Below are 27546 nucleotides of genomic sequence, written 5' to 3'. Positions count from 1 at the left end.
AACAAAACCTAGAAGGTGTGGACCCTGCACACTAAGAACCCATGCTAGCCAAAGTGTACCTTCCATAAAATCTCCAGTATATGAGAATAATGTAAAGCTAAATTTGGAACTTGGCAAAACAAGTACAGATGAGGACGTGAAGAAGTTGGGAGGCAAACACATTGCTAGAGAAATAATAGAGGTGGAGATATGGGTGGATCTGGGTTTGGTTAGGAATGAATCAGACCAACCTACAGAAGACGGCTCCTCCCTGGATGGACCTGCTATAAAAAGGCCATTATCCCAGACTTCAGCACACAGCAAGCTCCTTCAGGCTACATTCTACTTGCTCTTCTGGTGAAGGAAGGAAGTAAGTAAGAGGAAATACATCTAACCTTGTCTACTTGCTCTTAAGCAAGGTAGAGATCTGGATGGATGTGTGGTCTGAGGCTAAAAGTTCTGGATGTTTGGGATTCTTTATTTTTAGTGGCAACATTACTAAAAGTTTATTTTGACATAGGAGGAAAATGAGGGCACAACTTTGCTTTCCACAAGGCTACTCTCTTAATATTGCTGGATTATCTATTTATCCATTCACTAAACAAATATATATTAACTACCTTCTATTTGCCAAGTGCTGCTTGGCTGATTATGTGGCAGTGAACAACGTAAACTCCCTACTCCTGGGAGCTTACATTTAGTAGGGGGAGACATTCAGTAACAATAAATGAATAAAAATTTCAAATAGTGATAAGAACAATGAAGAAAATAAGAGAGTGATATAGTAAAGTAATAGGAGGAGAGTACTTTAGATTGGAGGGTTAGAAAATGCCCCTCGGGGAATTATCTTTTGAGCAGGGATCTTAATAACAGACGAAACCAGTCGAGGCAAATGAGAGGATTCTAAAGCAGGAGTAAACTTGCTTTAAAGGACAAAAAGAAGCTAGTGTGCCTAGAGCATGTTTAACAGGAGGAACAGTGGTATATGGTGATGTCGCAGAGCTAGACAGGGGTAGACCATGTAAACAGGCACACGGTAGAGTTTGTACATCATTTTAAGTATATGAGAAGCCACTGGAGAGTATTAAGCAGAAGGAGTAAAAAGATCATTCTGAGCTGCTATGTAGAAAATAGGATAATAGGGAACAGTGGGAGCAGGGAGATGGACTGCAGTTTAGATGAGAGATGACAGCGTAATAGAAATAGTGAGAATTTTTTTTCCCCACATCTTTACTGGAGTATAATTGCTTTACAATGTTGTGTTAGTTTCTGATGTACAACAAAGTGAATCCGCTATATGTATCCATATATCCCCATATCCCCTCCCTCTTGAGCCTCCCTAATGGAATATTACTCAGCCATAAAAAGGAACAAAACTAAGTTATTTGTAGTGAGGTGGATGGACCTAGAATCTGTCATAAAGAATGCAGTAAGTTAGGGGGTGGCGCAGTGGTTGAGAGTCCGCCTGCCGATGCAGGGGACACGGGTTCGTGCCCCGGTCTGGGAAGATCCCACATGCTGCGGAATGGCTGGGCCCGTGAGCCATGGCCGCTGAGCCTGCACGTGCGGAGCCTGTGCTCCACAACGGGAGAGGCCACAACAGTGAGAGGCCCGCGTACCGGAAAAAAAAAAAAAAAAAAGAAGAATGCAGTAAGTCAGAAAGAGAAAAACAAATACCATCTGCTGACGCATATATGCAGAATCTAAAAAAGCAGTACTGATGAACCTAGTGGCAGGGCAGGAATAAACATGCTGATGTAGAGAATGGACTTGAGGACATGGAGGGTAAGGGGAAGCTGGGACAAAGTGAGAGAGTGGAACTGACATATATACACTACCAAATGTAAAATGGATGGCTAGCGGGAAGCTGTTGCATAGCACATGGAGATCAACTCGATGATTTGTTGACGACCTAGAGAAATAATTCTTTGCTCAAACCAAAATCTAGAAGTTATGCGTGATTCCAGTCTTTCCTTTACACCACACTGATTCATCACCCTGACCAGCCAACTCTGATTATAAGACATGCCAATCCATCTTTCTCCCTGTCCACCACTATCATCCTAGTCGAGGCTATCCTTCACTCCCACCTCTGACTATTATATGAAAATACCACAATTTATTGTTTTAATTGATAGATATTTGGGTTGTTTCCATTTGGGGAGGTATTATAAATAATGGGGCTATGAACATTTTTGTACATGATTTTTGGTTACAAATGTGTATATATTTCTACTGGGAATATTCCTAGGAGTAAATTACTGGTTTTAGGTATTACCAAACAATTTTTGAAAGTACTTCTGCCAGTTTATGTTCCTTCTAGCCGTATATGAAAGATCCAGTTTCTCCATATTCTCATCGATATTTGGAATTAGGATTCTTTTTCCCTTTTGTCTATTTTGTCATTTTGGTGGGGGTACTACTGTTTCACACTGTAATTTTAATTTGTATTACCCTGATGATTAACAAGGTTAACTTTTTGTGTTTATTAGCCATTTGGATATCCTGTTTTGTAAAGCTCCTCTGCTCTCTACCCATTTTTCTATTGGGCTGTCTGTATTTTTTGTACTGATTTATAGGAGTTATTTTTATATTCAGGATAGAGTCCTTTATTGGTTAAATGTGTTGCATATATCCTCCCACTCAATGGCTTTCCTTCTCTCCTTTAATAGAGTCTTTGAATAAACAGACGTTCCTATTTTTAATGCAGTCCAATTAATCCATCTTTTTCTTTATCATTAATATTTTTTGAGTTCTATTTAAGAAGTATTACTCTACCCCAAGTTCTTGAAGATATTCTCCTATGTTGTCTCCTTTATATTTTTATATGTAAAATCCACCTGGGAACAAATTCATTTTTCCATATGGGAATTCAATTAACACAGCACCATGTATTCAAAAGACCATCCTTTCCCTGACAACTCCACCACAGTCTTTTTCATAAATTAAATGTGCATAATGATGTAGGTCTGATTTTGGACTCCTACCTTTCATTTATCCATTTGCTTGGCATTGCACTAATGTCACGCTGTCTTCTTTTATAATGTACTTGGACATCCTGTATGTCCACAAACTTGGTCTTCTTCAATGTTGTCCTGGCTAATCCTGGGCCCCCATATTTTAATATAAATTTTAGACAATGTAGAAAATTTTTCTATATACAGAAGTCACATCATTCTCAGTAATGACAGTTTTGTTACTTCCTTTCCAATTATTCTGTTTTTCATCCTTTGTCTTAACTGTTGCTCTGGCTAGGACCTTCAATACAATGTTGAATAGGATATTAGCAGGTGTACTGATCTCATCCCCAAACTCAGAGAGAAAAGCTTTCAGCATTTAACCATTAAGTATGATGTTTGCTATACCATCTTCATAGATATAATTGATACCTTTTATTTATAAAGCAAAATTAATATTGGATTTTATCAAATGTTTTTTTGTATCTGTTGAGAGGTTCATAGAATTTTTCCCCAGTATTCTATCAGAGTAGTTAATTAATCAGTTCTCAAATGTTAAACCAAACTTGAATTTTTGGATTAAAATTTTCTTAAGTATGATATATATTCTTTTTGTACAACACTAGATTCAGTTTATTATCTTCTTTCAGATTTTTGCATCTATATTTATGAAGGAAATTGTCTTGAAAATTGTTTCTTGTAATATTCTTGTCAGGTTATGGGTACTGAGGTTATGCTGGATTCATAAAATGAGTGTTCCCCCTTTTTCATTTCCCTCAAACAATCTGTGTGATGTTAGGGTTATTTCTTACACATTAAATAAAATTCACTAGTAAAGCCATCTGATTTGTAGTCACCCCTCCCCCCAACATGGAATATGTATTCAGTTAAGATTTAATTTAATAGATATAGGAATATTTAGGTTTTCTATTTCTTGTTTCCATTTGAATAAGAAGCATTTTTCTAGAATGTGTCTATTTCATTTAAATTTTCAAAAATTTTGGTTGTTTTTTATAATATGCACTTATCTTTCTAATATCTGTAAAATCTAGAGCAATGTCCCCTTTTATTTTCCTGATATTGGTTACTTATGCCTTTCTCCTCTTTTCTTGATTAATTTTTCAGGGTTTCTCGGTTTTATTAATTTTTCAAAAATCTTGGCCTTTTGGTTCTCTAAATTTGTTTTCTATTTCATTAATATCAGTTCTTACCTTTATTATTTCCTTTAGTATACTTTCTTTGGGCAGAATCTGTTGTTGTTTTTCAAACTTCTTGAGGTGCATGGTTAGGTTATTGATTTTTCAACCTTTCTTCTTTTTTAATATGTATTTAAGCTATAAATTTTTCTTTAGGCCTGGAATGAATGTATCCCACAAGTTTTGCTATTTCATATTTTTCTCATATTCATTTATTTCAAAATATTTTCTAATTTCCATTGTAATTTATTCTATAACCTATTTGTTATTTAGAAGTTATTGCTTAATTTCCAAACATTGGACATTTTTGTAGGTTTCTTTCTATCATTGAAATCTAGCTTCATTCCACTGTGGTACAAAACAAATTCTGCATGATTTCAATCCTTTAAAATTTGTTGAAACTTGCTTTATGACCAGCATATAGTAAATTTTTTAAAGTCTCATTTTCATTTCAGTAGGATGTGTATAATAGATTTGTTAGATTCAATGTTCAATACATATTAGTTAAAGTTTTATGATTAATTTTGTGGAGCTCTTCTACATCCTTACAATATTTTTATTTACTTGTTCTATCAGTTGCTGAGAGAAGTGTGTTACCCATTATAATTATAGATTTGTCAATTTGTCCTTATAATTCTGTCATTTTTCGTTGTATGTATTATGAGGCTATGTTATTAAGTACATATCAATTTAGATTTTTATATCTTCCTCATGAACTAATCATTTATTGTTATGAAGTGTTCTTCTAGTTATACTTTTTGTCTTAAAGTCTATTCTACAGATATTAATATAGCAACAACAGCTTTCCTTTAGTATTTGAATAATGTATCTTTTTTCCATCATATATCATATTTAAGTGTGTCTCTTATAGGCATCATGTACTTGTTTTCTTTCAATCTAGTCTGACAATCTTTGTTTTTAAATTACAGTATTTAGTCCACTCATACTCAGTATTATTACTGTTTAAATCTATTTGGTTTAAATCTACCATATTAATACTTGGTTTCTATTATCCTACCTGTTCTATATTTCTTTTTCTCTTCTTGACTTTTTTGAATGAATTACATTTTTGTCATATTGGCTTATTAATTATACATTCTTTTACTATTCTTTTCATGCTTACCCTAGGGATTACAACACCTATCCTTGACTTATTAGAATATATTATAAAAAATACTTTAACACTACTCAAACAATTCAAGTATCCTATAGTACTTGAACTCAATTTACCCCCTCCAGCCTTATTTGATATTGTTATGCATGACCATAAATCCTGAAAAATATTATTATTGTTGTTGTTTTCAATCAATATCCATTTAGATTTCCCCACACACTTACTCTGTTGACATTTCTTCATTCTTTCCTGCCTCTCTGTGCTTCCAACTAGGATCATTCCTTACTATTTCCTTTACAGATCTGCTGGTGATTGGTTTTGTTTTTGTTTGCCTGAAAATATCCTTAGGTAAGCTTTCTTCTTCTTGTATACTTTCGCTGGGTATAGAATTCTAGTACAGAACTTGCTTTCCTACAGAAAGATGAGGAAAACATTTCATTGTCTCCTGGCTTCCATTATTTCTTTTGAAAAGTCAGCTGTCAGTCTTATAGTTGCTCCTTTGAAGATAATATGTGTTTTTTCTCTGGCTGCTTTTAAGATTTCCTCATTGTCTTAAGTGTTCAGATGGTTTTTATTATGTGTCTAGGCATGGTTTTCTTTTATATACCCTGCTTGGAGTTGATAATAGTTTTTGATTCTGTGGCTTGATATCTTTCATCATTTTTTTAAAAAACTGCAGTTATTTAACCCCCCAAATTACTGTACTTCCCTTCCAATCTGAATGTAGGCTTCAATAAATTGTCACAATTTTGGTAGCATTATGACACCTTCACACACACACACACACACACACACACACACACCAGCTTTCTAGTTGTTCTTAAAGTAATCTTACTCTGAAACAACCTACTAAGCCATTCCACAAAGTGATCCCTTAAAAACTGAATTATACTAGATTACTCTGTTACAAAAAAAAAATCATTTAGTGACTTCCCATCACATTTAGAATAAAATGCACAAATATTACCCTATTTAGAAGATCATCATTTTCTGACCCCTTTCTGTAAATCTGACTTTAAGTTTTATCACTCCTGATTTGTTCTGGAGTTGTATTTTTTCTATATCACTAACATTCCAAGTTGATTCTCATGTTGGGATCACTGCACTGTTACTTTTACTTAAAATTCTTCAACTAGTCAACAAGGTTAGTTGCTTCCTATTTTTCCATTTTAAGCTCTAATATCCTCTTTACCACAAAATCTTCTCTGATTAATCTAAAGTACATTCCCCATAATAACTCTATATAGCACCATTGTTATTTTAATGTATGTATATCACTTCTCAATATCTAATCGCTTCATTCATTTGTTTGTTTACTGTCTTCATAAGAATAGGCATCTCATTTATCTTGTTTATATCCCCAAAGCATAAAACAGTACTTAATCCTGTGGTAGGTGTTCAATATTTGTTAAATAAATTAAGGTGTGAATGAAAGTGTAGAAATCAAGGTGAGGTCATGCTTGGAGGTATCAATCTGGAAGTCATCAGATAGATAGTATCTGAAGTCAAGGGATCCAATGAGATTTTGAAGTGAATAGATACACGGACATGGGCCATGGGGATTTCCAACATTTGGAGATTAAGCAGATGAGAGGTTAGCAAAGAATACTGAGAAACAGCAGCCAATAGGTAAGAGGTATATCAGGAGAATGTAGTCTTGAGATCCAAGAAACAAACAAACAAAATTCCATGAATGGTTAGGGAAAGGTTAACTCTACTTTACACCACCAAGAGGTTGAGTAAGATGGTGATGAGATGGAACCGACCACTGTATTTAGCAACTTGGAGATCATAGGTTATTTGACACAAATCAGTTTCAAGTGTTTTGGAGACAGAAAATTGAGAGAACTGGGTTTAAATGAATGGTAAACATAAAATGAGGGAAAGCACAGAAAACTCTTTGAAGACTCTTTGGTGAGAAAGTAAACAATTCATTAGGAGAGCTGGATGGGGTGGAACATCCTGGTGGAGGGGGAAATACTGTTCAAGGGAACAAACTTATCTTCAAGATGATACAAAGTCCAGCATGTTTTTGTTATGGATCAAAATTAATTACTAGATAAGGCAATAGTATGGAGGTAGGAAAAGTGACCAGTTTCAGGGATATTTTTAAAGTACACTGAATAAAACATTGATGAATTAAATACAGGACGTGAGAAAAAGGAGAACCAAGACTAATTCCCAGGTTTGTGGCTTGGGCAATCAGCGAGATAGGGATAACTGGGGAGGAGAGGGTGTGGGGTAAAGTAGTTGGAAATGAAGACTTCTATCTTGAACATGGTAGGTTTAAGACCTCTCTTAGGCCCAAATAGAAATATTTGATAGGTATTTAGATATACACGTGTCAAGTTTAGAGGAGACGTTATAGCTGGACATATAAACTTGGGAGTTGTGAACCTATACATAGGATTTAAAATTATAGGGCTAGATAAGACCCCCTCCACCCCGTTCAAGGGAACATAAATAGAGAAAAGAAACTAAGGAGTCAATCTCAGGCACATCGACATTAGGGGCTGAAAGAGGAGACTAACAGCAAATAGGCAGTGAGGTTAGAAGAGAAACAAGAGAGCACAGGGTCTCTGAAAGAGGATGTAGCCACCTGCATCAAATGCTGCTGATATGTCAAGCACATGTGAAATGAAAATGGATAGTTGGATGTAGTAAGATAAAGGACTTTTTTTTATCTTCATAAGAGCTTTAGTGGATTTTTCAGAGAGAAAGATAATTTGAGTGAAATAGGAAGTGAAGAAGAAATATAGGCATATCTTTTGAGGGGTTTTGCTATAAAAGTGAAAAGATAAATCAGGTGGTTTCTAAAGGAAGATGTAGGATGGGAGGAGAGGATGTTAATAAGAGACACTTCAGCATAAATACATGCTGAAGGGAATGATCCAGCAGAGAAAAAGAAATTGATGATGTAGGAGAAAAAGTGGACAACTGCAAAAGCAAGTTGTTTGAATAGGCAAGAGAGTGAGGTCCATTGCTGAAACAGAGGAGAGAAGCATAGTTTATCCACCAAAACAGTAGTGAAGGTTAAGGTATGTGGATACAAATGCAATAGGTTGGGTGAATAGATATTGGAAAAATGAAATTATCTTCTAATGGCTCCCAAGTTTTCAGTGAAATAAAAAGCAAGGCCAGGGCTTCCCTGGTGGCGCAGTGGTTGAGAGTCCGCCTGCCGGTGCAGGGGACACGGGTTCGTGCCCCGGTCGGGGAAGATCCCACATGCTGCGGAGCGGCTGGGCCCGTGAGCCATGGCCACTGAGCCTGCGCGTCCGGAGCCTGTGCTCTGCAAAGGGAGAGGCCACGACAGTGAGAGGCCCGCGTACCGCAAAAAAAAAAAAAAAAAAAAAAAAAAACCAAGGCCATCTTCTGAGATAAAGGAAAGGAAGAAGCTGTTGGGGCTTTGCCAATGAGTACAAGAAAGAGTGGGACAAGAAACAGAGGGTGTATGCAAGGAGTAATGATGGAGATGAACTATAATGTCTAACCAAGGTAAAAAGAGAAGTGAGTACATAAAGCAGTAAAAAGTGAGGTTAAAGAATTATTGAAGTATGGGTACAAGAGGAAGTCAGAGAGTAAATCCGTGAGAGTGAGATTTTGGAGACAGTGCCATTACAATTAAGCCCAGGTCTGAAATATCACCACAAATAACAGTAGCTGAAAAAAATCTTAAAATCTTAGGTGTGTTTTTGTAAAAAGCCTATAACTGTATTTTTAATTCAATCTTTATAATCTGCCCTTTAACCAGCAAGTCTGGCCTATTTTACATCTACTGTAACTAATGATAAAATAATATTTAATTCTACTCTTTTATATTTTCTGTTTATCCTGCCTTTTCTATGCTTTTTATTTTCTTTTCCCCTGGCTTCTATCAAATTGATCAAGCTTTTTTTATTTGTTTTTTCTTCTCTTAGTGGTTTAGAAGTTATAAATTCTATCCTTCTAGTTCTTATCCATAAACTTATCAAAATACGTATTTAACCATGTCAAAAATTAATCAGTACCTATTTCCTCTTACCAAACAATCTAAGGTCCATAAATGTTATAGATCTGACTACTACAGTAATGCCTTTCATGCTATTATTTTCTACGGCTTCCAAATTCTCAGTGAAATAAAAATCAAGGACATCTTCTGCCTGGTTTTATAAGTCCTAAAGTAGTCATTATAACGCTTTTACATAATAAATGCTTGCTTAGATTTGTTGACATGTTTAGTAATTCCTTTGTTCAATGAGATAAACTGAACATTCCTTAAATGCTACTCCTTAAATGGCAAAATGAAAGCTAGTCAACAAAATATTTTTTATTTTTTATTTTTATTGGAGTATAGTTGATTTATTACAATGTTGTGTTAGTTTGAGGTGTACAGCAAAGTCAATCAGTTATACATATACATATAGCCACTCTTTTTTTTTTTTTTAGATTTTTTTTCCCATATAGGCCATTACAGAGAATTGAGTGGAGTTCCGTGTGCTATATAGCAGGTTCTTACTAGTTATCTATTTTATATATAGTAGTGTGTACATGTCAGTCCCAATCTCCCAATTTATCCCTCCCCACCTCTTATCCCCTGGTAGCCATAAGTTTGTTTTCTATATCTGTGCCTCTACTTCTGTTTTGTAAATAAGTTCAGTTATGTCCTTTTTTTTAGATTCCACATATAAGCGATATCATATATTTGTCTTTCTGTGTCTGACTTACTTGACTCAGTATGACAATCTCTAGGTCCATCCATGTTGCTGAAAATGCCATTATTTTGTTCTTTTTTATTGTTGAGTAATATTCCATTGTGTATATATACCACATCTTCTTTATCTATTCCTCTGTTGGTGGACATATAGGTTGCTTCCATGTCCTGGCTATTGTAAACAGTTCTGCAATGAAAATATTTCTTATAATATTGAAAATTTATTAAAGCCATTTGATCCAATCAAACCCTTTTTATAATATTGAAAAGCTATTAAGCCATTATATCCAATCAAAACCAAAAAAAAAAAAAAGTAAACTGAAAGGATGTTTGTTCATTGACTGTCTCAGCCATCTGACAAACTGGCTTGCAGAAAATAGTCTCTCAACATACATTTAGCAAATTAGCTTTTGGAGGACGGATTTTTAGCAAATTGGTATGAGTAAATTTTCCTGCTTCTGACGAGTAGCCTTTCTTAAATCCTGTTATGGACAATGGCCAGATCAGAAAAGGGTGTCTTATGTACAGCACACTAAGGTCTGTGAGAGTATCTAAATCCTGCTGTGAATGAGTTCAAGGCCAAAATGTTGGCATTTTTTTAGTAAGCAGTTCAGTCAAACTCTGTGTTAATATTCACCATGTAGATAATAGATAGAAGTTTTTCGTGGCCATCTTCCATTTTTAAAGCTGGACTACATAGGGAAAGATGTAGGTTATAAATGTGGAAATTCATCACAATAACTGATATGACCTACAAAATAAAAGAAATATAAGAAAAGTACATTTTAATTTTTTTCTAGGTTCACCTATACTTCCAAAAGATGTCTACTCTCCTGGAAAACATCATTGCCATCATCAAACTATTTCACGAATACTCAAAAACAGATAAGGAGACTGACACATTGAGTACAAAAGAGCTGAAGGAACTTCTGGAAGCAGAGTTTCAGCCAATCCTGAAGGTAAAAGATATTTGCCAGGATTAAAGGGTGTATCATTTTTGTTCTGCATCAAACAATCTGTCAAAATATTACTGTGAAATCTTTGTGAGTTGTTTCTTTTGGAAGAGGAACAAATGTAATCTTATTTCAAAACAGATATAATTTGTTCAACTTCTTTATACCTCTATATATACTACACACACACACTGTGAAAAAATATATATAAATATTTTGGACAAATAAGTGAAAAACAGTTAGTTAATTCATTGTAATATTCCCCCTAATTTCAAGAATGTAAAGAGGGTACAGCTAAAAGACAATTCAGTTACGAAATTTATAAAATACTGACATTTGAAGAAGTAAAAAGAACTTGCCCCATCAAATTTTTTGTGTCACCATAATAGTGTTTAAGATTTATTTTTTTTAGGACAGTACCAACAGCTCCCTGCTGAGTCAGGATAAGATAAATATTATTAAAGAAAAAATTAGGTTCTACTTTCCTGTACCAAGAATTCACATTCCCTAAGTTAACTTTAATTATTTAATTACCCATTTGAGTCAGTCTCATGGACTTTCCCTCTCTGTCTTCCTTGTATACAGAATCCAGATGACCCAGATACTGCTGATGTTTTCATGCATATCCTCGATGTAGATCACAACGATAAAATAGACTTTACAGAGTTTTTCCTGATGGTATTCAAGTTGGCTCAAGCATATTATTATACCCAGAGACAGAATTTCAAGACATTAGGGAAAAAGCAGAAAAAGTATAGATACCATTCTGAAGATGAAACAGAAGAAGAGGGTAAAGAAGAAAGAGAAAGAAAGTCCAGTCATTCAAGAAGAAGTGATGGAAAGAAAAAAGATAGAACAGAGAGCCCAAGAGGAGGAAGAAAAAACAGAAATGGGTCTAGTTCTGGAAGGGAAGGAAGAAGAGATGACAGAGCTACTTCTGGACACAGACAGAGATGTGGGAAGAAACATCATGAATCAAGTAGGGAAAAGAAAAGCAGAGCGAGTTCTACAGAACTAAAAGAAAGAAGTCACATGTCAAGTGTTAGCCCCACCAGGGAAAATGAAGGAAAAGAAGAACGTGGTTACGAAAATAAAGGTAGAGGATGTGAAAAATGTATAGGATCAGAGCGTCAGGGCTCATATCAAGTTTGTGAAGAAACTGTGACTATGGATTTTCAACCCGGTTGCAGTACACACCGGGTTTCCAGTATCAGTAAGGGCAGCGACAGCAAAGAACATTCACAACATTCAGGTAGACAATCAGTGATCACTCATGGAAGGTCGCCATCCAGCTCAAGGAACCAACATGGGTGTTCCCACGACCAGTCAGGAGACAGCCCTAGGCACTCAGAGTCGCATGAAGGGAGGACAGACACACACAGGAAGAGTGAATCTGTCCATGGAAAGTCAGGATCCAGCACTAGGCAAAGACAGGGGCACCACCATGAGCAGGAAAAAGACAGCTCCAGACTCGCTGGAACTGGACATGGACATGCCTCAACTGGATCCGGAAGCAGTAGGCACAGGGAATCCAGTGTTGGTCAGTCCAGTGACAGCGAAGTACAGTCAGGATATTCAGGTAGATATTCTGTGACCACTCATGGAAGGTCTGGGTCCAGCTCAAAGAACCAACATGGATCTTCTCATGGCCAGTCAGGAGACAGTTCTAGGCACTCAGAGATACATCAAGGAAGGACAGACACACACAGGAAGAGTGAATCTGTCCATGGAAAGTCAGGATCCAGTACTACCCAAAGACAGGGGCTCCATCATGAGCAGGAAAGAGACAGCTCCAGATACTCTGGAACTGGACATGGACACACCTCAGATGGATCCAGAAGTGGGAAAGACAGGGAATCCAGTGTTGGTCAGGCCAGTGACAGAAAAGGACATTCAAGAGATTCAGGGAGATATTCGGTGACCACTCATGGAAGCTCTGGGTCGAGCTCAAGGAACCAAGATGGGTTTTCCCATGATCAATCAGGAGACAGCACTAGACACTCAGAGTCACATCAAAGGAGGACAGACACACACAGGAAGAGTGAATCTGTCCATGGAGAGTCAGGATCCAGCACTACGCAAAGACAGGGGTGCCACCATGAGCAGGAAAGAGACAACTCAAGACACTCTGGACACACCTCAGATGGATCCAGAAGTAGCAGGCAGAGGGAATCCAGTGTTGGTCAGTCCAGTGACAGTGAAGGACAGTCAGAAGATTCAGGTAGACATTCTGTGACCACTCATGGAAGGTCTGGGTCCAGCTCAAGGAACCAACATGGGTCTTCCCATGGCCAGTCAAGAGACAGCACTAGGCACTCAGAGTCACAAAAAGGTAGGACAGACACACACAGGAAGAGTGAATCTGTCCATGGAGAGTCAGGATCCAGCACTACGCAAAGACAGGGGCGCCACCATGAGCAGGAAAGAGACAACTCAAGACACTCTGGAATTGGACATGGACACATCTCAGATGGATCCAGAAGCAGCAGGCAGAGGGAATCCAGTGTTGGTCAGTCCAGTGACAGTGAAGGACAGTCAGAAGATTCAGGTAGACATTCTGTGACCACTCATGGAAGGTCTGGGTCCAGCTCAAGGAACCAACATGGGTCTTCCCGTGGCCAGTCAAGAGACAGCTCTAGGCACTCAGAGTCACAACAAGGTAGGACAGACACACACAGGAAGAGTGAATCTGTCCATGGAGAGTCAGGATCCAGCACTACACAAAGACAGGGGCACCACCATGAGCAGGAAAGAGACAACTCAGGACACTCTGGAACTGGACATGGACACGCCTCAACTGGATCCAGAAACAGAAGGCAGAGGGAATCCAGTTTTGGTCAGTCCAGTGACAGCGAAGGACAGTCAGAAGATTCAGGTAGACATTCTGTGACCACTCATGGAAGGTCTGGGTCCAGCTCAAGAAACCAACATGGGTCTTCCCATGGCCGGTCAGGAGACAGCTCTAGGCACTCAGAGTCCCATCAAGGGAGGACAACACACAGGAAGAGTGAATCTGTTCATGGAAAGTCAGGATCCAGCACTGCTCAAAGACAGGGGCACCACCATGAGCAGGAAAGAGACAGCTCCAGACACTCTGGAACTGGACATGAACACTCCTCAACTGGATCCGGAAGTGGGAAAGACAGGGAATCCAGTGTTGGTCAGGCCAGAGACAGCGAAGGACATTCAAGAGATTCAGGGAGATATTCTGTGACCACTCATGGAAGGTCTGGGTCGAGCTCATGGAACCAACATGGGTTTTCTCACGGCCAGTCAGGAGACAGCTCTAGGCACTCAGAGTCACATCAAGGGAGATCAGCATACAGGAAGAGTGAAGCTGGCCACAGCAAGTCAGGGTCCAGCACTACTCAAAGACAGGGGCACCACCATGAGCAGGAAAGAGACAGATCCAGATACTATGGAACTGGACATGGACACACCTCAACTGGATCTGGAAGCAAGAGACACAGGGAATCCAGTGTTGGTTGGTCCAGTGATGGTGAAGGGCAGTCAGGTGATTCAGGTAGACATTCTGTGACCACTCATGGAAGGTCTGGGTCCAGCTCAAGGAACCAACATGGGTCTTCCCATGGCCAGTCAGGTGACAGCTCTAGGCACTCAGAGTCACAACAAGGTAGGACAGACACACACAGGAAGAGTGAATCTGTCCATGGAAAGTCAGGATCCAGCACTACTCAAAGACAGGGGCACCACCACGAGCAGGGAAGAGACAGCTCCAGACACTCTGGGACTGAACACGGACACACCTCAACTATTTCTGGTAGTGGCAGACACAAGGAATCAAATATCAGTCAGGCTAGCAACACAGAAGGACATTCAGGAGATTCAGGTAGACAGCCCTTGACCACCCAAAGATGGTCTGCATTCTATTCAAGGAATCAAAGTCATGGTTCAGATCAAGGTTGGAGACATGGCAGCTATGGCAGTGCAGATTATGATTATGGACAGTTCAGGGTTTGGCCATTCTCAGGATGGAAGTGTAAGTCATGATTCCAGCCATATGGGAGCCAGGAACAGATTTGAATATAGGAGCATTTATGGGATCCAATATAACAGGCAGTAACATACACCCTGCAACATATGGCCATTCAAATTATATTTCAAAATGGTTGGGGTTTGGACAGTCACATAGACACTATTATTATGAGTGAGAAACTATTAAATAAAGTATTAATCCAAAGAATTGGAGAATGACCAAGACAACTTTGAGTCAAGAAAATGTTCATTATATTTTCAGTGAGGTTATCTTTTCTTGTCATTCTTTAAAAAATTAGTTACACTATTTCTTTACATTAGTGATAGTTTCTTTTCATTCTATAGGAAGCTTTGAACTTTATAGTTAGGAACTGGTTAATGGGAGAAAGCAATATCATGGAGTGCTAAATTTGGAAAACCATAAGTATTTGGGGAGGTTGGGGTTAAGTATGGATTTTTCTTTTGAGAGGTTAAGTTTCAGAACCTCTCCAGATTGGTACATATTTGTAAAAAAAAAAAAAAATCAAAGGAACCAATAGTATAAAATCACTATTCTGTCAGCCAAAGCTGTTATATTAATATTAAGGGTCATCACACCTGCCTCTATTATCCTTCTATTGGAACTCTGTATTATTCTTCATTCATTAATTACCTTGGGCACATAGAATCCAAGAAAAGTGAACTGCATGAAAATTGAAAATAAACAATTGATCATATATCATACTGTGTCTCTTCCATGCTTCTCATAGACCCAAAAAGACTTATCTCCCCATAGTAAGAATGACATATTTTCCTGTCACTGAAAATTATATGTCCAAATGGCAGATGTACACCATGCAAAAGAAATAAGGAGTCCAAAGAAGAAAAAATTTAATCAAATCGTATATCATTCTCCAACATAGTCACTGTTCCACGTAGTCACCATCAGGATGAAAAAAGGCTTAGCTCAATCATAGATAGCATCATAATTATTACAAATGTCAACCCGGGGCTTCCCTGGTGGCACAGTGGTTGGGAGTCCGCCTGCCGATGCAGGGGACACGGGTTCGTGCCCCGGTCTGGGAGGATCCCACGTGCCGCGGAGCGGCTGGGCCCATGAGCCATGGCCGCTGAGCCTGCATGTCTGGAGCCTGTGCTCCACAACGGGAGAGGCCACAGCAGTGAGAGGCCCGTGTACCGCAAAACAAAAAAACAAACAAATAAAAAACATCAACCCAAGTGGCTATTAGCAAAGTCAAACCAAGATCAGGAAACAAAATACTGACCATAGGTCCTTCTTACAAAGATACGAAAAGATATTTTCCAATGGAAACTAATGAGAGCAGAAAAACTGTGCTGAAATTTCTTGACAAAGGAAAAGTGATAAAGAAAATTGTCTCCTGTCCTGGAAAGAAAACATATATTCATATATTTTATGACTAGGCAGGAGATCTAATAATTTTAGTAAAAATGTGAACAAGCTTCTACCATTAAAAGGAATATCTCTCTGTGAGAATCATACCCCAAGTTTTCCTTCTCCATGATATCAGACCAGTAGGAATATTAGACAATATCTAGTCCAATGTTCACATTTTTCAGATGATTCTATCACAGAAATAATCCATACCAAATACCTCAAGTCCCCAACTCTGAGTTTAGTGGTTTTATAAAACCACTTATAAAAGCTGACTTTCTTTGACTTTTAGTTACATAAATTAAGCTAAACCTAAATTACCTGTCAAAGTTAAAATGATCTGCAATGTACACAGGGATTGAGTGAAAAGCAACAAGCAAGCTCATTTTTCTAATTAGTCTCAAACAATATTATGTCTATGTTTGTGCTCCATTAGCCAAATGAAGGGAGCACCAACCCCAGTGGGAATCCTGCTTCCCTGCTTGAAGTACTGTCCCCAAATACCCCTACAAAGCTGCAAAGTCCAGTCAGTGCCAAGAACACAGTCAGCATCCAGTAAATGTTTGCCATTAAGGATGGAATTATAGGCATGATTGAATGAGGGGATGGAGAGTGAGAACCAAGGAAAGTATATTGAGAAAACCCACCATTAAAAGTTCTGCCCAAGTCACATAACAAGTAGGCAGTGGAAACAAAATTTGAAACCCGATTCTATCTTCCAAGTATATGTTCTCCTCACTGAAAAGGAGAGAGTGTTATCAAAGTTTCAATAGTTCAAATTTCAGGTAAAATGAAGAATGAAATACGTTCATTGATTTTGTTAACTTGACATTTGGGATGTGGAAACAGTTATTTCTGTGGAGAGGTGATGATGTTGGAAAGCTTACAAGTGAGTGGTTTTTAAAGAACTGGAAACAATAAAGGAAGTTCAGAGTAAATATCTAACTACACTTCTCCTGTGAAAAAGCCAAAAATTAATTTCCAACCAAATCCCTTAGGTTTTTCCCATCACTAAGTGTCCTGGGGTAGAGAGATTCTGGGGGTGAAGGCTAGGAAAACAGTCTGCGGGAGATAATTTTTGAGAATTACGTAGGGATCATATCATGTAATATCTTGGAAACCACAGGAAAGAGATTAGAGTTCTTTTTAAATTTGTAGTAAAAAAACCACATAACATAAAATTTTATCATTTTATCCATTTTTAGGTACACATTTTAGTAGTATTAAGTATATTCACATCGTTTTGCAACCAATCTCCAGAACCTTTTCATCTGCAAAACTGAAACTCTGTACCCATTAAAAAACAAATCCCTATTTCCCCCTCCCTGCAGCCCCTGGTAACCACCATTCAACCTTCTGTTTATCTTAATTTGACTACTAAAGATACCTCATATAAGTGGAATCATGAAGTACCTGTCTTTTTGTGACTGGCTTATTTCGCTTAGCATAATGTTCTCAAGGCTCATCCATGTTGTAGCATGTCAGATTTTCCCCTTTTTAAGGCTAAATAATATTCCATTGTATGTATACATTTTGTTTATCCATTTGTCTGCTGGATGGACATTTAGGTTTCTTCCACTTTTTGGCTATTTTGAATAATGCTTCTATGAACCTGGCTGTGCAAATGTATCTTCCAGACCCTGCTTTCAATTCTTTTGGATTGAAATGGGATTGCTGGATCATATGGTAATTTCATATTTAACTTTTTGAGGCACTATCATACTTTTTTTCCGTAGGAGCTGTAGCATTTTACACTCCCACCAACAGTGCACAAGTGTTCCAATTTCTCCAGGTCCTCACCAACACCTGTTATTTTTTGGGGTTTTTTTTTGTTGTTGTTGTTTGTTTGTCTGTTTGTTTTGCGGTACGCGGGCTTCTCACTGTTGTGGCCTTTCCCATTGCTGAGCACAGGCTCCAGACGCGCAGGCTCAGCGGCCATGGCTCACAGGCCCAGCCGCTCCGAGGCATGTGGGATCTTCCCGGACCGGGGCGGGCACGAACCCGTGTCCCCTGCATCGGCAGGTGGACTCTCAACCACCGCGCCACCAGGGAAGCCCAAGTTTTGTTGTTTTTTTTTTTGTGGTATGCGGGCCTCTCACTGTTGTGGCCTCTCCCGTTGCGGAGCATAGGCTCCGGAAGCGCAGGCTCAGTGGCCATGGCTCACGGGCCTAGCCGCTCCGCGGCATGTGGGATCCTCCTGGACCGGGACACGAACCCATGTCCGCTGAATCGGCAGGCGGACTCTCAACCACTGCGCCACCAGGGAAGCCTGTTTTTTTGATAGTGGCTATCCGAATGAGTATGAGGTGGTATCTCATTATGGTTTTAATTTGCATTTCTCTAGTAATTGTGGTATTGCGCCTCTGATCTTTTACATCATCTTTGGGTAAATATCAATTCAAGTCCTTTGCCCATTTTTTAAATTAGTTTTTGTTGTTGTTGTTGATATGTAATAGGACTTCTTCATATATTTTGGATACTAGCCCCTTATGAGATATGTAATTTGTAAATATTTTCTCCTATAACATAGGTTGCCTTTTCATTCTGTTCTACCTTTTGATGCACAAAACTTTTTAAGCTTGATGTAGTCCCATTTGTCTATTTTTGGTTTTGGTGCCTGTGCAGAAGGCTACATTTTATTCTGATCTGATAGGAAGTCTTTGAAGAATTTTGAGCAGTGGAGTGATAATAATCTGATTTTTAATTTTAAAAACATTTTAACTGTCTGATGGAGGATCTATCTCCATTGGGATTAAAGGCAAGACTGGAAAAAGAATAACAGGAGTCAATACAAAATATTATAGTAGTTGGGATGAGGGCAGAGGTAATAGAGGGAGTAAGAAGTAGTTATAATTGGTATATATTTTAAAAACAGAATCAATAGAACTTGCTGATGGATTGGCTTTGGAGTATAAGAGAGAGTGTAGATTCAAGGGTGACTCCCAGATCTTTGGGCTTGGAAGGGCTTGGCTGAACAGTTCTCACTTGGGGTCTCTCATGCAGTTATAAGTAATAGTTAGATGTCATCTGGGGTTTCAATCATCTGAAGCCTCAACTAGATCAAATGTACAAGATGGTTCATCCACATGACTGGCAGCTGATACTGGCTGTCAGCTGGGAGCTGAGCTTGGCCACTGACTGTGGGCACCTCTATGTGGCCTCTCCAGCCTGGCACTCCCAAAGAAGTATGATGTCTTACAAGACACCCAGCCTTCCCCAGAGAAAGCATGCCAAGAAAACCAAGTGGAAGCTGAGTGGTCTTTTCTGAACTAGCCTCAGAAATGACACAGAATCACTTCCTCTGTATTCTACTGGTTACAAGCAAGTCACGAAGTTTGACTCAAATTCAAACAGGACCGCCATCTTTCAAAAAGAGAAATGCCAAACAATTTGAGGATGTGTTTCAAAACCACTACACTTACAATGTCAACTTTTTCTAGGATAAAAATTTTAAAGGTAAGAATGTAAGTGAATCCCTCAATTAGAACATAAATATGAGAGACAGAAGAGAGGTCAGCTTCCTGGAGGTAACAGAATATGTGGAAACTTGGAATACAATTGGATAATCTGTGTGGGCTCAAACATGAAATCTAAGGGACTCAAGGACAGAAGTCAAGCTTGAATACCATCAGCTTAAAGTTAAGATTCATCCAAGGCAACACACCGAATAGGAGAAAACATTTGCAAGTCATATATCTGATAAGGGGTTAATATCTAAAATATATGAAGAACTCATACAACTCAACAGCAAAAAAAAAAAAACAAAACAAAAAAACAATTTGTAAAAAATAGGCAGATCTGAATGGAATTTTTCCAAAGAAGACGTACAGATGGCCAACAGATATATGAAAAGACCCTCAACACAACTAGTTATGAGGAAAATGCAAATCAAAATCACAGTGAGATATCACCTCAGACCTGTTAAAATGGCTATTATCAAAAAGACAAGAGATAACAAGTGTTAGTGAGAATGTGGAGAAAAGAGAACCCTTGTGCACTGCCGGTGGGAAAGTAAATCAGTGCAGCCACTATGTAAAATGGTATGGAGATTCCTCAAAAAATTAAAATTAGAACTACCATATAATCCATCAATTCAACTTATGGGTATTTATCCAAAGAAAACAAAAACACTAACTCAAAAAGATATATGAACCCTCATGTTCACTGCAACATTACTTACAATAACCATGATCTGGAAACAACCTTAAGTGTCCATAAGTAGATAAATGGATAAAGAAAACGTGGCATGCATATATATATATATATATATATATATATATATATATATATATGCATATACATACACATGCACACATATACATACAATAGAATATTATTCAGCCATAAAAAGGAATGAAATCTTGCCATTTGTGTCAACATGGATGGGCCTTGAGGGCATTATGCTAAGGGAAATAAGTCAGACAGAGGAAGAAAAATACCATATCATCTCACTTACATGTGGAATGTAAAAGAAACAAACAATAAAAAGAGAAAAGAAGCTCATAGATACAGAGAAGTTGCAGGGTGGTCAAAATGGGTATAGGGTGACAAAACTTATCAACTTTCAGTTGTAAAATAAGTAAGTCATGGGGATATAATGCACAGTATGTTAACTACAGTTAATAATACTGTGTTGCATATTTGAAAGTGCTGGGAGAGTATGTCTTAAAAGTTCTCATCACAAGAAAAAATATTGTGTAAATATATATGGTGATGGATGTTAAGTAGACTTATCATGGTAATCATTTTGCAGTGTATACAAATATTGAATCATTATGTTGTACACCTGAAACTGAAACAGAGCAGGACCTTATGGTCCTTGCCCCCCACCATGTCCTCAGCCTGCCTTTTGTCTGTGGAAAAACTTTAGCCAAAGAATAAGTTTAATCAGAGAAATGAGAAAATACAGAAACAGAGGAAAACAGTCAAAGGAGACCAAATAATAATAGTTTAGTCATTAAGCATAGTCAAGGACCTTTAGTTCCTCCTTAAGGGCTATAGATAATATTCTGAGCCATATCCTGTGAGCTTTCTTATAGATACTGAAACCCTCACCAGGTGCAAGAAGTTAACTACATGATGACCAAGCTGTAGCCATGACATAAGCTGCCAGAGTTCTGAGAACTGGCCTCAAAGAAATGGAAACAAACCCTCCCTGGAGCTGAAGATTAACCGTGCCTAACATAATCAAGATGATGCTGGTCAGACCACTGATGACCAATTTCAAGATGACTGTCAGAGCTGACTGTACTGTTTCTGCATGTAGCCCCTCCCTCAACCTATAAAAGCTCTTGCCCAATGGTTGCAGGAGGCAGGGAGTCGGCCTTTGGACAGGGGTCTGCCCTCCCTGCCGGTTGCCAGCATCCAAAATAAAGCAAAGTTTCCTTTCCACCAAACTTGCCTCCTTATTGGCTTTTGAGCGGCAAGCAGCCAGATCCCACTTTTGGTTACAAAACTAATATAATGTTATATGTCAATTATACCTAAATTAAAAAAATATTCATCCACAGCTAGCAATGTTCTACTTTACTGGTAGTAACTTGCTATAAGTTGACCTTATTCAAAATACTTAATAACGATGTTATTTTTTCTACCATAAAAAAAAGAGAATGGAAATTTATTGATTTCTCACTGCACATCACCTTCCTCACAATACAGCAAGGTAAAAAAATTATAATTTACCCTTTACAAATTATAAAACTGATGAGCAAAGACATCAACAATAACTTGTCTAAAGGCGTGAACTGAGTGATAAAGCCTCAGATTGAGCCCAGTCCCTTCTACTACGACATACTGACTAGCACAGTTTCTGGCACACAATGGATCCAGATTAGACAACAGTTTCCCTTCTTGACTTCCTCTAAAAAAGCAGTTTAGGCTACCATTTTTAGAGCCTAAAAAGAGAAGGCATATCTTCATATTAACTCAGCAAGGTCTCTTTCCTTCCTTGGCAGTAAGGCTTTAATAGAAGATAAGTTGAACCCAAAATTCTCAAAATAAAACTTTATCATAATCCAAGAAGAGACTCTTCTTTGTTCTATAAAAATATACTATTAAAATGTACAAAAACATTAATCATTTCCTATGGTGTCATTTCAGGTTCTAAACAAGCGGTGTTGTTCAGAAATCACACCACCACAGCGACCACTTACTGCTAAGATGTTTACATTTAGGGAAGTAGAGGACATGAGAAGAAAATGAGTAAATTACAATCATGTCCTAGGCTATTACCAAAGTGACTGAGCTTTTGGCAATAAGATTGTGGTTTTAATTTAACAAATGATTTATTTATATAGCTTCATATGAAAATGAACAAAATAGTCCCTACCTCTTTGTGGGGCTATACAGCCATCAGTTTTCATTGCTCTTCCCTTCCAAGGACTTGTTCCACTCTTCTCAGCACCTCTCCCAACCTGTCACGTGAAGAAAGGATTGGCAATACATATCAATGGATGTCTGGGCTCTAGACAAACACATTTCCACACATCTTCAAATACAAAGCTGAGAATAAGGATTAGACTGATCAGAATCCAAATAATACAGTTGTTGGTTGGCTCTTGATGAATATTACTTCATTCTTTCATCAGGAGGATTCAAGGAAATTAAATATTAATCATTTAGTTGTCAGTCTCTATACTAGATGTTGGAGTTACAAAGATGAGACAGATCTGTTCCTTCAAGAGATCACTAACAATGAAGGAAAGACATAATAGCATAAGTAGATTTAAAAAGATATTATTAGGGCTTCCCTGGTGGCGCAGTGGTTGAGAGTCCGCCTGCCGATGCAGGGGACACGGGTTCGTGCCCCAGTCCGGGAAGATCCCACATGCTGCGGAGCGGCTGGGCCCGTGAGCCATGGCCGCTGAGCCTGCGCAGCCGGAGCCTGCGCTCCGCAATGGGAGAGGCCACAAACAGTGAGAGGCCCACGTACCGCAAAAAAATATATATATATATATTATTAATGTGCAGCGGTGGTTGAAAACTATAAGGTGCTAGCTAACTGTATTTAGTGGTAAGAAAGACCTGGTTCAGGGCTTCCCTGGTGGTGCAGCGGTTACAAATCTGCCTGTCAATGCAGGGGACACGGGTCCGGGAAGATCCCACATGCCGCGGAGCAACTAAGCCCATGCGCCACAACTACTGAGCCTGCGCTCTAGAGCCCGCGAGCCACAACTACTGAAGCCGGCGTGCCACAACTACTGAAGCCCGCACGCCTAGAGCCCGTGCTCCACAACAAGCGAAGCCACCGCGATGAGAAGCCTGTACGCCACACCGAAGAGTAGCCCCTGATCGCCGCAAGTAGAGAAAGCCCGCACGCAGCAATGAAGACCCAACGCAGCCAAAAATAAAATAAATAAATTTTAAAAAAGACCTGGTTCAGATAAACCTTTTGAATTTAGGAGAAACGTGCACTAAATCTCTAAAAATGGCCGGAAATGTGCCAGGTTGACTTGGGAAGGAGAGTATTCCAGGGTGGTTAACCATCCTGTGCAAAATCCCAAAGATGGGGCTTCCCTGGTGGCGCAGTGGTTGAGAGTCCGCCTGCCGATGCAGGGGACGCGGGTTCGTGCCCCGGTCCGGGAAGATCCCACATGCCGTGGAGCGGCTGGGCCCGTAAGCCGTGGCCACTGAGCCTGCGCGTCCAGAGCCTGTGCCCCGCAACGGGAGAGGCCACAACAGTGAGAGGCCCCCGTACCGCAAAAAAAATAAAATAAATAAATAAATAAAAAATCCCAAAGATGAAAAAATAAATAAATTAAGGTGCTGTAAAGGAAGTGATAGTAGCTCAGCGTAGCTAAGATATAAGATGAATGTTGGGACATGGCATAAGGTGATTCTGGAATCCTTGGAACCAGATTGAAAGGCTCCTAGTAAGCCATCCTGAAGGATTTGGTCTAAATGGTCGGATAGGAAGAGCCAACAAAGGGTTTTAAACAGAGAACATGATTACGTTTGCATTTTAAAAGATCATTTGGTGTGAAGACATGGAAGGGATGACGTCAGTGGCAAGAAGACTAGCTAGGAGACCACTGCAATATCTTGGCAAAATTATGTTAGGAGTCAGTAAGAGCAAAGCAGAACTGAATGTCACAGACATGACTGAGATAAAGTGAATATGATTTGGGGATAGATTGAATGTGGTGATTGTGCAAGAGGAAAGTCTTAGATAATCTACCAGATTTCTGGCTTGGATTTCTAAGTAAATAGACCACATCAGAGGTGAAAACCAATACCTTAATAGATGAAAGTACTTTACTGGGAACTTTCTAACAGTTTTAAAGTTGAATCACATCCCAACCAGTGGTTATAAACTAGTCACCTAAAGGCCAAATCTAGCCTACAGATGTGTTTTATTTGGCCTGCACCATTTTAGCTCAAGTATTCTGAATCTGATTTAGTTGGATGATTCCACATAAAAGCATGCATAGCTGCCTTCTTTCAAAATTTTAAGATAAGGCATGGGTTCATTAGCATCTTTTTCGGAAGACAATCAGCAATACTTAAGAAGTAAGACTGCCACCTATTGGCTGGACATATACCAGCCTGTTCATTCAGATCCATTATATCCACTGTCTCTCCTCCACTGAAAGCTGCCTCATTTATCTAGGTCATCTACCTGCCTGACCCCATTAGGGATATAGATATGTGACCCCTCCTCCAAGCCTAAAGCACACTGAAGCTCTCCTCACCACTAGCAACCCCCATTTCACCCCACACAGTCACAAGGGGAACTTGAAGTCAGTCAAGGGTGAACTGGTACAACAATTACACAGTGGGGGTCATTGGAAGGAGGGGTGGACCTTTTAATGATGGTGTAAAGAGGCTTAAAATTCTCTTCCTCTTACGAGATCTCTTATGTGTTCCTTTGTTCTGAGATACTTGGTTGTATTAAGTACAAAGAGGGAATCAGAGTGGGATTAGGAGGAAAGGACCTAAAAGAAGCTACTAGTACTAGCCACTCTTCCAGGTCTTAAATTAAAGGACTACAAGAAATTTATGAAGTTCTCCTTGGTCACAAAGTTGATCTGGGTGATAGAGCAGATAGAGGTTTGGGCTGAACCTTGGGAAGTGTGCATGTACCCTTGGGTAGCTATCTTCCTGGAACAGAGTTCATAAGCTGTCAGCTATGGGAAGTGAACGAATTTTCACATTAAATTCATTATGAAGAATTCTCAAAAGAAAGGCAAATAGAGTAAGAAAATAAACTATCTTTGCAGAGGGAAACTGCATGCTCCCTGTGGCAGATTTTTTTTTTTTTTTTTTTTTTTTTTTGCTGTACGCGGGCCTCTCACTGTGTGGCCTCTCCCATTGCGGAGCACAGGCTCCGGACATGCAGGCTCAGCGGCCATGGCTCACGGGCCCAGCCACTCCACGGCATGCGGGATCTTCTCGGACCGGGGCATGAACCCGTGTCCCCTGCATCAGCAGGCGGACTCTCTACCACTGCGCCACCAGGGAAGCCCTGTGACAGATTTTAAATGGCTACAAATTCGTTGACACTCCTGGCATCAAGAGGTGGAGTCTATGTCCACTCCCCTTGAATCTGGCTGTCCCGTGACTGCTTGGGCCAACAAAGTGGAGTTAAACCTGTGCCATTTCCAGGGCTAGTCTTTAAGAAAACTGGCAGATTGGCCCTAAGAGACTGAACATACAAACAAATAATGGCCAGATCATATATAAAAACAGAATTCTGATCCACAACCTGCAGAAACCTGCCCAGGAAACCAACCCCTTATCTACAATAAACCACCCAGGAAGCCAGCCTGCTATAAGTCAGATTTGTAGTTAGACTGTTATCTTTAATAATAATCCAGGAAGCTAAACAATTACTTTTGCAACAACCAATCCAAATGGCCAGGACTCAGCTAATAACTGACAGCTTCCCTGAGTTTTATCCCTGACTCCCACTTAAGACCAAACAGATAAAGCCAAATATGCACCCCCATCCAATCATACAGGATGTTCTAATTAGCCCACCTACAGCTTCCCCATGCCAATGGGGAATGTGACTTTAGACAGCAGATCACTTTTCATTTGGAGGAGATAGAGCACATAACACAGGACACCTAAAGTCAGTCAAGGACAAAAAGAGGAAAGGATAAATGCAATGTTTTGGTTTTTAACCATTTGGAAACATAGTCATTCCCCACCTTCACCCCATTCCCCTAACACTATTTTCTTCTTACCATGTTCCTGGCTCTTGTGTTATGTTTTTCCAGTAAGGTCTTCATTCATAGGGTCTGAAGATACAGAGCAAAGAAAAAAAGCACTATTTGGAGGAACTCTACTCACAAGTCACAGTTTCCCTAAGGCTGTACTCCAAGTGACGTGAAAACCTACCATGAGTTTCCGAAGTTTAGGAAGGGGATTGGGCAGCACCCAGATCACACTGCACCCACTGCATTATGCCTCATGAGGGAAGCATACTTCCAGGGAAGTATCCCCTAAAATGAAAAGTCCTGAAAAAGACATTTACATTCTTAGATCTTCTCCTGCTTGAAACACATATAAGTACGTAAGTTTACCCAATTAAGACAGTCAATATTAGGCTGACAACTAAACTCTGATAATTTTATGATAAATTACTATCTATGAGTTTTAATATAACTAAACTTTGAGGCAATGTGCCAGATAACTGACAGAATTAACTTATTTAATACTCTCAAAGGTCCTTTAAAACAGGCATTTTACCCTCACCTTAAAGATAAGGAAACAGACTCAAAAAGGCTAGGTAACTTGCCTGACATCATAGAGCCATAAATGGAAGAGCCGGGGGTAAACTCAGGTGGGTCAGACTCCAAAACTTTAGCAGCTGACATTGTTCCAGGTTGGCTTGTGGCCTTGTCTACTCAAGAAGGGCAACAATATAGTGGCGGGTGTGTTTTTTAGGTCAACCCCATTATGTAAACTTACCTCACAAGATTTTTTTTTTTTTTTTTGCGGTAAGCAGGCCTCTCACTGTTGTGGCCTCTCCCGTTGCGGAGCACAGGCTCCGGACGCACAGGCTCAGGGGCCATGGCTCAAGGGCCTAGCCACTCTGCAGCATGTGGGATCTTCCCGGACCGGGGCACGAACCCGTGTCCCCTGCCTCGGCAGGTGGACTCTCAACCACTGTACCACCAGGGAAGCCCTCACAAGATTTTTTTAAAATAGGAATTGTTACCAAGTCCAAGATCATTCTGCTCACCACACAACAGGCCAACAAATTGGAGATGAGGTGTTGAGGCAAGGATTAATGACTTTATTCAGAAAGCCAGTCATCTGAGA

At 39.3% G+C, this 27546-nt stretch overlaps 1 protein-coding gene and 1 long non-coding RNA gene across 3 annotated transcripts in view; both read right to left on the bottom strand.

The window, feature by feature from the left end:
- Window positions 1-27546, bottom strand: part of LCE5A (late cornified envelope 5A) — a 190260-nt gene that overhangs the window by 92496 nt on the left and 70218 nt on the right.
- The window catches only part of LOC309801204, a 90927-nt gene that overhangs the window by 22054 nt on the left and 41327 nt on the right, over window positions 1-27546 (bottom strand). Inside the window, exons 2-5 of one of the 2 annotated variants that reach the window (XR_014293544.1) lie at window positions 26620-26738; window positions 26466-26519; window positions 22607-22691; window positions 9372-10123 (exon numbers count right to left, since the gene is read on the bottom strand). This is a non-coding gene — a long non-coding RNA (uncharacterized lncRNA). Of the gene's footprint in view, window positions 1-9371; window positions 10124-22606; window positions 22692-26465; window positions 26520-26619; window positions 26739-27546 lie in introns of those variants that run through there. The other variant, XR_014293543.1, reaches the window with a different exon arrangement.

The sequence above is a fragment of the Mesoplodon mirus genome (genome assembly GCF_964341445.2).
Source record: "Mesoplodon mirus genome assembly, chromosome: 3".
NCBI lineage: Eukaryota > Metazoa > Chordata > Mammalia > Artiodactyla > Ziphiidae > Mesoplodon > Mesoplodon mirus.
The sequence above is the reverse complement of the archived record's forward strand: the minus strand, read 5'-3'. Positions and strand labels throughout refer to the sequence as shown.